General features: G+C 37.0%; 1 long non-coding RNA gene across 1 annotated transcript in view; it reads right to left on the reverse strand.

The window, feature by feature from the left end:
* The window catches only part of LOC306664793, a 368,649-nt gene that overhangs the window by 37,979 nt on the left and 314,246 nt on the right, over positions 1 to 16,424 (reverse strand). The window lies entirely within an intron of this gene.

Here is a 16,424-nt window from a genome sequence, read left to right on the forward strand (position 1 = left end):
TACAAGCAATCAACAGATATATGAAAAAATGTTCAACATCTCTAGTAATAAGAGAAATGCAAATCAAAACTACCCTAAGATTTCATCTCACCCCAATTAGAATGGTGATTATCAAGAACACAAACAACAATAGGTGTTGGCGAGGATGTGGGGAAAAAGGTACACTCATACATTGCTGGTGGGGCTGCAAATTAGTGCAGCCACTCTGGAAAGCAGTATGGAGATTCCTCAGAAAGCTTGGAATGGAACCACCATTTGACCCAGCTATCCCACTCCTTGGCCTATACCCAAAGGACTTAAAATCAGCATACTACAGAGATACAGCCACATCAATGTTCATAGCAACTCAACACTTTAACTTTCAAATTTAACCTAGAGACTTTTCCTAATCATGCTGACTCATCTGTTCCTTTAGAGTTTACTAATGCTGTCTTTGGGTTGTGGCTCCCTCATTCCTATGCACCTTTACAACAGGTCGAGAAACGAATTAAGTAAGAAACAACAAAAATCCTTTTGACAGAAAAAAAAAAATTACTCAGCATGATATTCTCCATAGAACCCATCTCCAAGAACTCCCATTCAACACAGTGATAATTTAATGCTGAGGCCCAACCAAGACAAAAATATTCAGGGAGTAATTCTGGAACAAGTGAATGACACTGAATTATTTCATAATATAGGCTGAATAAACATTAGTGAGAGATTTTAATTAAGGAGATATTTGCAAATGAAGTAGTTGCCTGGTGGAATTCTATCTCTGAGGAAATGACTGCAGAAGAAGCCTGAACTCAGAAAAATTCACAAACTACACAGTTAGCTCCTTAGTGATTGGGAATGTCCTGCATATGCATGGCATTATTTCCATAAAGCATCTCCCAGCAGCAATTTTAAAAAGTGAATCTGCAATGCTCATCTACCATATCCACTTGGATATGCAAATGGAATATCTGATGTAATAAAATAGAAATGTCTGATTACCTTACTGTCAAATTCAGCACATTGATATTCATGCTCAGCAGTACTAAGACTTTAATATCGTAGTCTTGTTTTTCTCTGTAAAATGGGGAGAAACCCAAGTTAGTCACTAAGTCTAAACATCCTGTTGCTAAAAGAAGTGAAAAACTTGTCAAATTAAGCATTTTTATTTTGTAATATCAAAATTCAGATAAAAATGAATAGCATCTTTAATAACAAGAGAACAGTTTAGCAGTGCTGTATGTTGAATATCAATTTGCCAAAATAATTTAAATTGGAATGTCTAATCTGCAAAATGTGAATATTTTAAAAAGCAAACATGGTCACATTTTTCTCTGAGCAATAGAAAATAGCACATGAAAAATGACTATATTTTTAACAAATAATGGAACAGTGTATGCATGTATATGTACATGTGTGTAAGTAGCGGTACACAAATTGACAGCAAACTAAAATATATAGGATTTTTTTCCTGTGGAAGTTTACAGGACAAATTTTAGTGGATAATTGTAAGCACAATATGAATAGCTCCATTTTTCTCTCTGCTAAAAATGTCATAACAAAACAGTGAAAAACACTTTTTCCTCCAAATTAAAGGCCACATGCTGCCTTTACAGTAATCACAGATCTCATTAGTGCCAAATGAGGGTTTTGGTATCAATCACATTAAGTGGAGAATTTGTGTAGTCCCATGTGTTCTATATGTTTGCATCTTTTTGTTGCAAATAAATTATTTGACTGTAATTTGGATTTGTAGGAATTGGAGTTAGCCCTTGGTATGTGAAATAGTGTTTTTTCACCTGAGAAGTACAGAGGTGGGGTAGTTAGATACTGGTAAGTCCAGGTAAGACGGTAAGATATGTCTTATCCTTGATATGTAATTTGTTATATTTTACATAAACAATCCACTATGAGAAACTTGGTGTGGTGTTAAAGCATTTGCAAATAACTCTTGCTAGATCTGCATCATCCTTTCTCCACTGATAATCTTCCTGTTCCATAAAAGATAAGATAAGTAAACATTTAAAACACGTATTGACTACCTGTTCTGTGTCTGGCAGTGACTGCCTTACCTTGTTAATTTTATATCAGATGTACACCAGCAGAGTTAAGTGTAGTACGGAAGCCATTACCCACAATAGTGATAAGTTAAATAATTTGTTGAAAATTTTACTTCACTGTCTTAAGTAAATATAGTCTAGTGCACACATTTTAATCACAGATTATGAGAGGACCACTTTGAACATATTTTAAATGCTATTTGAGAGTAAATGGGATTATAAATTTATATATTTGAGTTTTGTATTAGACTGAAAGTTTCTAGAAGGTAGGGACTATCTAATTCAACTTTGTTTTTTTAAAAAATACTTATCACTGTTTTTCCTTGAGTAAATGAAAGCTATGAGCCCTAAGTGCTGCATAAATGTTTATTGAAGGAAGTAAAGAATATTTTACTGTATATGATGGGCTCCAGAATGACCTCCAGTGATTCTTACCTCTTGCTGTTCATACCTTCACCCCATCTCCTTCCTGGAGTGCAAAGGTGATTGGCACTACACTCCAGCGAAAAGTTATGTTTTATGTGAGTGTCTTAGCAAGTGGACTGAGACTCTCTCTCTCCTGGCTTGATGAGATAAGCAGCTATATTAGAAAATTCCATGCAACAAGAGAACTGTGGGCAGCCTCAGGGATATGGGTGGACTCCAGATGATAGCCAGTATAGTACCACTCATCCATATACCCAAAGTCACCAAACGTGTTTTTCAATATTTGTGAAAAAGTTTAGTACTTACTTAATCAAATATATTGTTTTATAGCTAAATTAATTTTGACCCCTCTTGAGAAATGAAGTCATGAATCATAGACATTTTAGAGTGTGGGGTTCCTGAGTTTGCAAACACATGCTCACAAAAACCAGTCAAAGAACATAAACGAGCCAAGTAGGTCAGGTAGAGGAAGGCAGAATTGCACCATGGGTGCATACATGTGACCAACTTTCAGCCTTAGCAAGGAACTCAGGAGCTGCAAGACTGAGGCAGACTGGAGAGCATACCCCCCAGCTAAATGGTGCAGCAACTAACTTCTTGCTTTCAAATGATTGTTGTTCCCAGTGTCATTAGATCTTTTGCTGATTTAAAAAAAATAAATAAAAAACATAAATCACTTGGGGGAAAATAACCTGTTCTCTAATCATGGAAAAACTAGTATTTATGAAGAATTAAACTCTACCTTGATCATGAAGTGCTGCTCAGGTAAAATGAAATCTGCTTGGACCCAAGTCCTCACTTTAAAGCTGAGGAAGTAAGGATCTAGTGCAGGTAAATTACCTATGAAAAGCCCCACAGTTAGGAAAATAGAAGTATTGATATTTATAACCCTGGCTTATGCAATAATCCATTATAATCTCATTCATTTGCAATCCTTCTTTAGTATAGATTTTTCATTTTTTTTGCAGTTGATAAAAACAAGGTACAGATAGTTGTCATAGAAATGGCAGGTTTCTGAGGTTAAAGGAGTCTTTGTTTAGATACTCAGAGTAGAATGACACATTAAATGCAAATACAATTTACCAGTCCTGGGCAAAGGCAACATTGTTTAAATATTCATCCACTTCAGAATGAGGTTGCTTGCTTTCCCCCTCCACTAATAGAGTGAATGTCAGCTGCAACTGGGCCTCTTGGGATACAGACAATTTAAGGGATTCACAGTAAAGGTGTGAAAAGTCTTCCCCAGGACTCATGGGAGATGGGACAAAAGACATGCAGTGCCCCAACTCTGTGTGCAGAGCCACATAACCTTTCATTCAATTTCCAGCTTAATTTCAAGTTGGTGGCATATTACTTGGATTTCAGAAGGTCTGATAATTTCAGTGATAATTGCCTAGTTGTTACAGTGTGGGTATCAATAACATTGTGTCCTTGGTAGTCAATGATATATACATTCATATGACAAGAATTACACAAACTTACTAGCAGAATGCCTAACAGAGTAGAAGATTTAAAAAGGTAAGAAATACGTCAGCAACTGCTTTTTTTCCTTAGCAAAGAAAATCAGTGGACTTTTAGATGTGCATGATATGGCTGTGCTTATTTAATATAATATTGAAAAGTTTGAAAATATAGCTGAGTCATTATTTATGCCAATTGAAGGAGTGGCAATATAGTCATTTTAAAATAGTGATGAAAAACATTTGAATATGTCCTTGGAGCACATTGTGGAACTTTTCACTTATCACCTTTACCCTGATAAACCCATATTACAGGGTTGAGTCACTAGGTAGCTTTAGAGAGAAAGGGGCGGCATTGGGAGAGTAACCAGAAGTATAATAATACAATAGATTAAACACCTCCCATTCACTTTGGGACTAACAACATTTGCTTTGAAGAAACCTCTGTTTCATCCAAGTTTCTGGCTCATAGCAGAGCATTCTTCTTGTCTTATTCCCCACCCCCAACACACACAAACACGCACATACACAAAAATACCCCAGTTTGGAAAAATTATTTCACTTTTGACATTAAAAAAAAAAAAGCAATCTAGTACAAAAAAGCTTTTTGAAAAGGAATTAGCAACAATTTGCATACTTTTTCTTCTTCCTATTGCTGCTGACTAATGGAAAAACTGTTTAATTCTGCTAAACTGTTCATTCCAATTTAATATTGATCATCTCCAAAACTTAAAGGAAAATCTTACACTATTATTTCCAGGTTTGCTAACGTTCATGTACCATTTGTGAACCTTTTTGCTATGATGAATGAGGATAAAACTGATTCCTTAGCAGGGCTACTCTGGTTCAAAATTGAATAGGGGTGTCCTCATTCTACTTCTCTCTTGGAATAGCATTCCAAAATTAAGAGGAAAAAAGTTCAAGCAGTGCCTGCTTTCTTCCTGGTGTATTTTTCATCTCATTGCCAAGAAAGCTGCTACTCTAGGCGTCAGTGAACTGCAATGGTATAACAGTCTTAGAATAGTACAATTGAAGATACTGACTGATGAGTCGAATACATTTATTATCTTCTCTGTCTCTCTGTTTCCCTTATTCTAAATTCAAAGTAACCCATTTTAGGAAATGTTTTAAGTATTCTCTTATCTAAATTTTAAGTCATGCAGTTTAGTTATAGGTTTTCATTATCTCTACAATTTCATGACTTCCTACTTTATCATGTGGGTGTCAACTTCACACTTGTCTCTGTCTATGGTTTAGGTTATACTTTAGTCATTCTCCCTATAGAACTAACTTGCCTCTGCCTTATTATTCTACCATTTTGCTACCAAGAACCAAATTATAATCTCACTGTATTCCTATCCACATATTTAGACATAGTGTAGTGGAAAGCATGGGCCACCAAGATCCAACAGCCAATTTCCACTTCTGAATTTCATTGTGGGTCCTGTGACACACCTAGCAAAGGAGAGGGATGAATTAAATGAACCCCAAGCACTGAGCTTCTGCCTACTTGATGCAGGCACAGTGGTTAGCCTCGTGGGTTTCAGGGTTCATATTTAATTAATATGGCCACACAAGTCATTTAGACCAATTTCTGTTCTGGTTTATCAGTGCCTGGGTAGAATAATCTATTTACCTGAACAATATTTACTGAGTTCCTACCAGGAGCAAGTTTTCTGCTAGATCCTAATATCTTTATATGTATTCTAAGTTGGAATGTGTTTCTGCTAGTAAAGTAGTATGTGACTTTGGTCCAATTATTTACCATATCTTGGTTTTAGTTTTTTCATTGGCAGAATGGGAGATGCTTAGCCATGAAGGGTGGCTGTAGGCCTAGAATCCCAGCACCTTGGTTGACTGAGGCAAAAGGATTGCAAGTTTGTGGCCAGCATAGGCAACTTAGCAAGACCCTATCTCAAAACTAAAAAATTAATTAATTAATTAAAAAAGGACTGGAGGTGCAAGGTGCAGCTCAGTGGTAGAATGCCCCTGAATTTAATCCCCAGTACTGAGAGAAGAGAGAGAGAGAGAGAGAGAGAGAGAGAGAGAGAGAGAGAGAGAGAGAGAGAGAGAGAGAGAGAGAGAGAGAGAGAGAGAAATGCTTAAAGTCCTTTTTGTGCAACTGACTTATGAGTCAGTGGTAATTACACTGAAATCAGTAGAATGCACTTTTTAGAGTTACAAGAAAGTAATATTTTTGTAAGAACAATATACGTTTATAATTAAAAAGATGAATAAGCTCAGTTTCATGAGGGAAAATCAGTGCATCCACTTGCTCTGAATAAATGTCTAACTATATACATCAACTCATTTTTCTAGTTTCCACTCATGTTTATACATTCAGTTGCTATTGGAATTTTTGCCTTGAGAAGAAATCTTGATTTGATGAAGCAAAACATAAAACACAGTCTTTGAGATAAATACTTCAGTAGAACTCTGCTAAGCACAATCTCACCTTTTGTTTCAAAGCTGCAGTCTGGTTCTAACTTCTCAGGAAACAGATGAGTGCACCCCTGCATCAGGTCTGTGTGAGCTACCTTACAACCAAAATGTGAAAGAAATTATCCCTACCTTCAATTAGTTTAAAATGCAGTCATGTGACAAGCATAAAACTAATGTGACTGTAAATAGTCGTGGCCTAGAAGTTCCTAACACCTCAGAGGCAACTGACTGGAGTTTCACAGAAACATCTACAAAGGGAGTTGTGATGTAAATCTCTTGGATTAAAAAAAAAAAAAAAAAAAAAAACAACTAAAGTATACATATGGATTTGTGCAAAATACATATGGATATGCGTGCTTCTGTGTGTGTGTGTATAGTGAGTGAAAGTGAAAGAAATAAGGACCCCTTTTCATAATTAGGTTTAGAGTTAATATATGTGAAGTTCTTAGAACCATGTCTATTATAGAGTAAGGCCCATAAAAGGAGGAGCTGTTAAATTGTAAGAACACTAATACTTGAGAAGGGACAGCATATCCCTGAGATTTATAATCACTAAGAAGACTTCAGAAGCTCAAGACCTGAATTCTTGACCCTCTTTACTGCCACAGATGGCTAGCAGAACCCAACAGGATGAGCTGACTCCTCCAGCACTTGGGGTGGACATACAGCACACACAGGCCATCACAGTGCCTCACCTTCTTGGCTATTTGGTTGGTCTGATAAGAGTCCAGTAACACTGGCTGGGCCCAAATCTATTGATCAATTTTCTGATTTTTCTGAATTTATTTTTTCAATACTGGGGATTGAACCCAGGGGTGTTCTACCATTGAACTAAACCCCTAATACTTTTTATTTTTATTTGGAGACCAGGTCACACTTGGTTTTTGAGGCTGGCCTCAAACTTGCAATTCTTCTGACTCAACCTCCCAAGTTACTGGGATTACCATGGACCACCATGTCTGGTTTTGTTTTGGACATTTGTCAGTGCCCTATTTCTGCTAATAATGCAAAGGTGCCAATTTCTTTCATTCAAACAGAATAAAGATTGACTGCAGAGAGAGATGTCATGGCCTGACAGGAGATAATATATTTGAACACTTAAGATAAGCACCTGAAACTAGAGTCACAAGGGATAGGAAGCCCTTTAAATATTTCAACCTTGAGAGATACCTATGATCATGCTTTTAATATGAGGTCTATGAAATAAATTTTTAAATTTATGGATAGTATTGATTTTTCCTGTAAAAACTTTCTTGGAATTGCAATAATGTACAGTTTTTGACTTGTCTTTGATAAGTTAGCCACAGGTGCACTTAATTTATGTGTTTGTCAAATATCTTCCTAATGAATTCCTTTATAGTACGTGTTTATTGATAAATTGCAGTATTGCTTTATTAGAAAATAAAACCTCTATTTTATTTTTTAAAAATCATCAATGTATGGAGTTAACAACCTTGATTTAAAAAAAAAAAAAATCCTTCTGAAAGAGATTCAAGTATTTAACAAAGGAAGTAGTCTTTCTTAATATAAATGAAAGAGGGAGAAAAATTTAATTGTTTTGTTTTATTTTGTTTTTATGGAGAACGAAGACCACAAAAACATTGCCTTCCATGGGACAAATCTCAAAGCCTTTCAAGAAACAATTAAGCAAGGTAAGCAAGGTATACCCGAAAAGGCTGTGTTATCAAGATACCCAGTAAAAAATCTGTGGTTTTAGCCTCAGCTCATGGCAGGAAAAGGCTGCTACTTCGTTTTCTAATGAAATATCCTCTATCAGAAAGCTTTCAGCCAAAAGTAATAGTCCTTTCTGTAACTGCAGATGTTCAAATGGAGGCATTATCTGAGTCGACAGGGAAGCTGCTCACCAGATTTTACAGGGAGATGAATATTATAATAAAAACCTGTCAGTCCTACAGTCACAATTTCAATTCATCCCTGACCCATAAGCAGGAAATCCACCTGCAGTGTCTTAGTTCCCCTCTGGCTTAGCTCTGAGCCTTGGCCTGTTTTTGCATACTATCTCCACTGCTTTTTAACCCACTTAGGTTGTGGGCAAGAAGCAACCTTAACACAGACAGTCCCTTCACGTTGTCCCTGGTCTCTCTTTTTGATTCCTTTATAGAAAAGTCACATTGCCATTCTGTAGTTAATCAATTTTTATTAAGTTTGATAAGCCTACTTAATGGATTCTGCAGCCATGTGACTAACTCATACAGGCTTTGCAATGGAAGAAATAAAAACACTGGAAGACAAAGAATACTAAAAGAATAAAATGTAGATGCACAATTACACTCTTGAATTAGGAAATCGTTGACAAGACTAGAGCAAAACAATCAGTAGATGGGAAGATCAGGGGAAGAGTGCTGTTGTACTGAGAGAATTTACTGTTGGAGGTGAGAGGGGGAAGACACTTGCTATTGTAGGATGAGACTTGACTCTTGTAGGGGGAGGGACTTACTGTTATCAGGTACTGCTATAGGGATTACTGAAGAGATTGAATCAGAAATAAGAATTTCAAAAGTGAGCTGCATAAACCAGTAGTAACCAATACTAGCTCAGCAAACAAGACAAAACAGAACAGTCTAGTCCTACTACAGATATTTCTCAGCCCTTACCAGCTAAAACCATGGGCCCCAGACCTCAGGGGAAAGCAATGATCCCAATGTTTATAACATTTTAAGTACTCATCAAAACACAGTCTGTGCTTTTCACTGAATGCCATTCAGACTGTGAAAGTCTGGGTAGCTGGCCTGAGGCTTTATCACCAAATCTGAGAAGGTGCTGTTTTTCCATATTCCCCTCCCAGCTTTTCTGAATTTGCAAAAGACACTTGCCCTCTGTTTCTCCATCTGCACATCAGGGGAATCACAGCAGCCACCAGCCTAATTCATGGGGATATATGAGTTTTTAATGAGACAATATTTATATAGTGCTTTTAACTTCCAGGGAAACTCTGCTGTATAAATACTAACTATTCTCAGGGCAATATTAGCACAGTCTATTGAATAAATGAGAGCTTTTACTAAAGATAGCTAACAAGAAAAATGGTCCTTCAGCAAAAGAGAAAGATTATTGGGTGATTACTCCTAAAAACATTCATCTGTTCTCTTTCTCACATTTCTGTTTAGTATGAAAGAGGAGAGTGGGGACTGGGTAGACACAGATGCAGCTCAGAGACAGGTCTCTGAACCAGAGAGCACATTTCCATCTAGGTGTTTATTTTGGATTTGACCTCTTAACAAGGAAAGGGCACTTGAAGCTGCTTGTTTAGATTTTAAAATATAAATAAATAAACATAGAAGGAAACAATACCAATACTGTAGCTCTTTCTCTTTTGAATTTAAACAATCTTTTCTTTAGGAGTCCTGCTCTAAGTTAAAGGTAGAAACAAAGAGTGGGAAGATAAAAGAAGAGAAAGAAACTCAGTGACCATCATGGTAATTGACATGGGCACTACATCTTATAGTTAACCAACATGCCTGTTCCATTTATGCCACAAAGCAATCTTTGACATCAGTGTTTTTATTTTGCCTACTGTGTCATCCTGCTAGGACAGCCGTAACAAAGGGCCACAGACTGGGTGGCTTGAACAAAGAGATTTATTTCCTCTTGTGGAGTCCAAGATCAAGATGTCAACTGGGCTGATTTCTTCTGAGGCCTTTCTCCTTAGCATGTAGATGGACATCTCCCCTATGCATATTGCATGGTGTTTCCTCTGTGTGCCTATGTTCTAATGTTATCTTCTTATAAGGACACCAGTCACATTGGATTAGGGTCACCCTCATGACCTCCTTTAATCTTATTTACATCTGGAAAGGCCCTATCTCCAAATACAGTGACATTCTGAGGTATTGGAGGTTAGGATTTCAACACATGAATTTGGGGTTGCGGGGGGACATTATTCAGTCCATAACATCCCCATTTTACAGACAGAAAATGGAAGTAAAGAAGGATTATTTCTTTAAATGGCCACCAGGTCCCTTAGGTTGAGGCCTTAGATCTTAAATTCTGACCCCCATGCCCTCACTCTGGTAGTATGGAAGAGGTACAAAAGTATGGGGATTGGAGAGAAACCCAAGTCAGAGATGGTTGACTAACTCAGCTGAGCTATTTATAACAAAATAGACCATTTTAAGAAGTGTTAGTTACATGTTACCATTTACCATTCCTAAATATTCCTAAATATTTGGAGTTACTTCCTGTCTTTGCCATACTTTTAACTTTTAATTTGCCTACATTTTTAGAGTATTTATTGTTCACAAAACAGTTTTTCAGGTTCTGTGAGGTAGGGAGGGCATGTATTCAGGAAGACCACACAATTTATGAGAGGAAAAGAGAAACTTTATAGCTATTAGAATTGAAGAGATCAGTCCCACAGAAATAAATATCTTATAATGAAGTTCATCAATTACAATCTCTCTTTTGCATTTGAAGTCAATTCTAAACTTATCAGGAGGTACAGAGAGAAACAGACTAATGGCCGATCATTGGGGTAGGTTTTCATTATTCTTACTGTGTCACACACACCTAGAATTAGAGTTAACTTCTTACAATAATGCTTCTAACTCCATGCCCACTTTATAATTCTGTCATTTTCATGTGGTATCAGAAGATTTGACCCCAAGAAGTAGAGTATATAATTCTGTTTTTTTTTCTACCACTCCCAACACTAGGCTTGTGAAAGTATCTATTAGAAGAGTCCCAATATCTAGATGGAGTTTATCAGCCAAGTGTCTCAGAAAATAGAGCAGAGGTGTCCAGAATAAGTGTGAAAACAAGGAGCCAGCTTCAACAACAGTCAGATGAATCTCATTTTCTCAAAATGCTTTCTTTACTCCTTTGCCAAATGATTCCTCTTTTCTTTTTATTTCAATTTTTTTCCCTCTGTAAGCTTTTTGCATTTAGTCTACCTTATTCTTATTCATTTTATCTTTGAAAATTCTGAAGAAGAGGGACATGACCCTTCTCTGTGCCAGGAGGTGAAGCAGGTATTAGGAGATTCGTCTCAACTGAACATGACCACTTACCAAGTCATCAGTTCTTACTTTTTCTTCCGTAACTTGCCTATAATAACACCTTCAGGGCCAGTTTCATGAGTGTTCAACATGTGCAAACGAAGTCCTCCTCTCAAGGACCCCTTGCTTTGTCAGATACTCCATCGTCATGGTTTCAGAATTCTTAATCATTTTTGAATAAGGAGTCTCACATTTTCATTTTGCACTGGATCTCATAAATTGTGTGCTCTTCCTGAATACATGCCCTCCCTACCTCACAGAACCTGAAAAACTGCTTTGTGAACAATAAATACTCTAAAAATGTAGGCAAATTAAAAGTTAAAAGTGGGGCAGAGGGAGGAAGTAACTCCAAATGAGACTGATGGTGAAGAGAAAACCAGGTACAAGAAGGAATGAGGAGACTTGGCATCTAGCTCCAGCCCTTCACTGTCCTTGGGGTTTTGCCAAGCATTTCTTCTCTTCATACCTCAGTTACCGTGTTTGTTTCTTTTCACTGATGTAACATCAGTGCCATCTGGGGAGGTTTGTTTGCAGAACTAGTCTTGGACTTTGACCCTCAAATTTTGATTTAATTATCTGGGGTTGTAGCCTGGATGAAACTTGCATCTGGGCATTCCATAAAGTCCCTGTATGGGTAAGAATATTGAGCAATTACAACTTGAGGGTAGACTAGTGTGACCACTTTGGAAATGAGTGGTTTTACATTAAATTGAGCATACACCTATACCGTGGCTTGAAGATTCCATTCTTTAGTATATGCCCAGCAAAATATTTACATAGGTTCACCAAAATATTTGTGAAGTAATATTGATGGTAGCACTGTTTGCAATAGCCCAAAACTTCAGTTAACCCAAATATCTATCAATAGTACAATAAATAAATGATAGTATATTCATAAATAGGTTATCAAACAACAATGAGAATGAATATTGATACAGAATCTCACAGCGTTGGCAGAAAAAATAAGTCTGACACAGAAAGGTATAATATTCTCACACATTTTTAAATAAGAAAAATTGTTTACAGTATTCAGAGTCAGGACAGGGGTTACTTTTATGGAAAGGGAATGACCACAGAGAAATGAGGGCTTATGGTGGCTGGGAATGCTCTATTTCTTAATCTGGTGGTGGTTACCAGAATGTATTTTCCTTGTGAAAATTGTATACTCATGGTTTATGTAGCTCTGTTCAAATAAACAGCTAATATAAGAATTTCTTACATAATTTTAAAATGCAGCCAGGGTTGAGAGTCATGAGACTAGCAATTTGTACTATCCCTTAACAACACCAAATATTTCTGTTAGGGTTCTTGCAGACCTTCATCCCTGTTAAGATAGAATAACGCTAAAGCACTCTGTGCATGGAAAGTTCTCTACATTTGCTTTACTATATGTTGTTTAATCTAGTGATGAAAAGGTCACTGACTCAATCGTACACAAACCATTTAATCAGGAAAGCAAACATATCTTCTATATCCAGGTGTTTATCCTTTCATTCTTACATTATGTTTCATAGATAATCAATGAAGAAAGGAAAGGAGGCCTTGGGGCAATACCAGGTGCAACTGGACACACTGGACTTGTGCAGGCACACACCGAAATGGGAGCAGAGTGAGCCCACTATACTCTTTTGACTTTCCTGGAGACTGGCAGTCTTTCTGCACCTCATGGAAGTCAATAGCAGTCTATTTACTCCCTGATGGAAAGGATCATTTGGAGAAATCTAGTTTCCAAACCAGAAAAAGCATGTCACAGAATGTGAGGCTGAGTTGATCAACAACATCCAATTTGCTTCCTCCATGTTCTGAGGCTCTGAGCTCCAAGTCTTAATGCATCAGTCAGGGAAACATTGCATTGCCAGCATCAGATCCTTTCAGCCTTTTGCACCACAGATAACAAGTGTCCAAGAGATGAGGATGAATAAGATCACAAACACAAAGCTTCCAGCCATCCAGGAACACTTGAGAATGCAACTGTCAACTGAAAGTCTCCTCATACCTTCGGAATGTCCAATTCCATGGCCCAATCCCACAGCCTCAGTGAGATCCACAAACTAAGGAAGAGTTTGGAGCAAGCATACTCAAGACCACAATGAAAGTTTTCCATACTTTATTCAGAGGAAAGGGTGCTATAAACAGCACATCTACTGTGTCACACATGAAGCAGGTGTGAGATAATTCTGTTATATAGCTTCACAGATGTGAGAATAAGAATTGAGGTCTGCGGATAATTACTTTTTTATACTTCACTTTGTGTGGTGGCAGAGGTGGTGTTCAAACTTGTAAAGAAAAGCGAATTGGGGCTGGGGTTATGGCTCAGTGGTAGAACATTTGCCTAGCACATGTGAGGCACAGGGTTTGAGCCTCAGCAACACATAAAAAATAAATAAAATGAAGGTATTGTGTCCATCTACAACTAAAGAAAATATTTTAAAAAAGAAAATGGGAATTACCTGGAAGGCAGTTGCATGAAGAGTCTCAACCTCTCCAAGAGGAAAGGAAATTATATTTATAGCCCCAGCTTTCTAAGATTGAACTTAAAGCACTAAGAAATGAAATAAGAAACTTTAAAAATGCACTCCTTCAAATCAATCAGGTTGAAATGCCAAAAAGGAATAAGATGTCTTGAATTAGAAATTGTCAGGAAACCTTGTAAATTTTGTATATCTTCACAATCTAACATTTTAGCCAATGAAATAAATTTTTTGTATTTACAATAAAATGCATCTAGATTAAATAAAGGTAAATATGTCTTTCTCTCTCTGAAAATATTTCTGTTAAAGTAAATACAATAAACTTCAATGTGGCTTAGTGTTTTAAAATTTATAATCATGAAATCATGAATTTGTAATTACAATTGACCAAATGTTTTATACAAAGTATTAATTTACAATGAAGGTCAGTAGTGGGGAGGTTTATTCCACTGATTAAAATAATTTTTATATCCAAATTTAATGAGCATCAACTACATTGCTCTTCTTTGTGGGTGAACACCTATTATTCATTATTTATTGAACACCTATTATTCATTAAAACCTGTTGTAGGGGACAGAAAGAAGTATAGGTGAGGCTCTTGCCTTCAAAGCACTTACAAAGTCTAAAGGGTAAGATGTCAAGGAATGAGATGAAAACTGGTGTGAGCTTAAACAGTTGGGGACAGAATTGTCAGTGAGGCTTTCAAAGGTCACTGACTCAGGTGACTGGAGGATCCCCCAGAAAGGAAGAAGAGTATGAACAAAGCCATAAAACAATGTGCCCAAATGTGTCATAAATGTGACATATATCAGAATCACCATGATAAAATAAAATTGTTGCTACCTGTTCTACTCTCTTCCCCAATGTCAGAGTTCAGATTCGATTCAGTGAGACTGTTTTAAGTCTCAATATTGTGTGTGTGTGTGGGGGGGGGGGGGTCTTACGACCACATCTACCTGACTGGAGTGTGGTTCAGTGGTAGAGCATTTGCCTAGCATGTGTGAGGCATTGGGTTTGATTTATATAAATAAATAATATAAAGGTCCATTGACAACTAAAAAAAAATTAACAAAAAGAGCACATCTATCTTCTGCTGGCATTAAAAAAATAGAAAGCAAACATTACATTAAAAAATAAAGGCTAATGCAGAGAAAAGTAAGGAGGCCAGAGAAAGAGGCTTGAAATGGTAGATGGAAAGACAATGTGATCTTCCTTGAATATCAGACTAAAGCTTGTGTACTCTTCTGAACAAGAGGAGCTCACTGAAGTCTTTTCAGGGGACATGTACAAAGGTAAAAGTCAGGTCATTGCTCCTGCAATATTGCGAAGATCAGGGTGGAACGGGAGAGAGGTAAGGGGATGGGCTGCTCCAACTGTCCACACACATGAGGCAGTAAGTTCAGGTGTGGGCGGAAGAGCTGGGAAGAGAGGGAAATGAATCAGTACTGAGAAAAAGAAAAACAGACTGCGATGTTCACAACAGGAAATAAAAAATTCTCAGTCCATGTCATCCTTATGTTCAGATCAAGATAAATGTTAGGTCACTCTCTGACCAGAAAATGTTAAATTGACCCTTCTTTGACAAACATCACCTTTCTCTGAGTGGTTAATGTGTTTTCACTGTTGTTTTTGTTTTACCAATGATAACTCAGACATTATTTAATTTCTCCTGCCTTTTAAGTTAAAAATGTCAAGTCTCCCAATCATTGAATGCCTGATTCTTGTTAGCATCCATTTAGGAACTGTCCTCCATTTCCTTATTCCCTCTCAGGATTATCCATTGCAAAGGAAAACCCAGGAAGAATCCCCCCCCATCAATTCTCCTCTTTGAAATGCTGCTGGATTCTCCTCAGATTATGTTCTTCCTCCCTGCAGCAAGATAAACAAAAGTACACTTGACTACAAGTGTACTTCTAGTGGTCTTTGATAAGTAGGCCTCAATATATAAAAAACATCAATGAGGACAAATTAAATACGAAAGCATTGGTTGACTGAAACCAGAAGATTAAAAATGACTTTAAAGCTTGAGGCTTAAGTGAAAATAATATTATCACAGATAAAAAAAAAGAGAGACAGCAGAAGTCTGAACGGGGTTCATACTTGTTCAACATGAAGAGACAGCATGACACTCAAGTGAAAAATTAATGGAAGCAATAATTATGGAACTCCAGCAATGAAGGAGAAGTCAGGAGGGGCAGAAATAAAAACTCTTGCATAAAGGTGATTACAGAAATCTTGAAAGCAAGGATACCCGTGGAGAAAAGTCAATAGAGTTTAGACTAGCCCTACTGCAGTGGTGGTACACACCTCTAATTCCAGCTACTTGGGAAGCTGAAGGAGCGTGAACACAAATCCAAGGCCAGACAGGGCAACTTAATAATACTGTCTCAAAATAAAATAAAATATGTCTTGGTATGTAACTCAGTAGTAGAGTGTTTCCTTAATTTGTGAAAGACCCTGAGTTCAATCTCCAGTACCAAAAACCAAAAAAAAAAAAAAAAAAAAAAAAAAGAAAGAAAAGAAAAAGAAAGGAAAAAAAGGAAAGGAAAGGGAAAGCTGGTAAAGTGTGTAGG

Source organism: Sciurus vulgaris (genome assembly GCF_902686455.1).
Source record: "Sciurus vulgaris genome assembly, chromosome: 6".
In the NCBI taxonomy this organism is placed as follows: domain Eukaryota; kingdom Metazoa; phylum Chordata; class Mammalia; order Rodentia; family Sciuridae; genus Sciurus; species Sciurus vulgaris.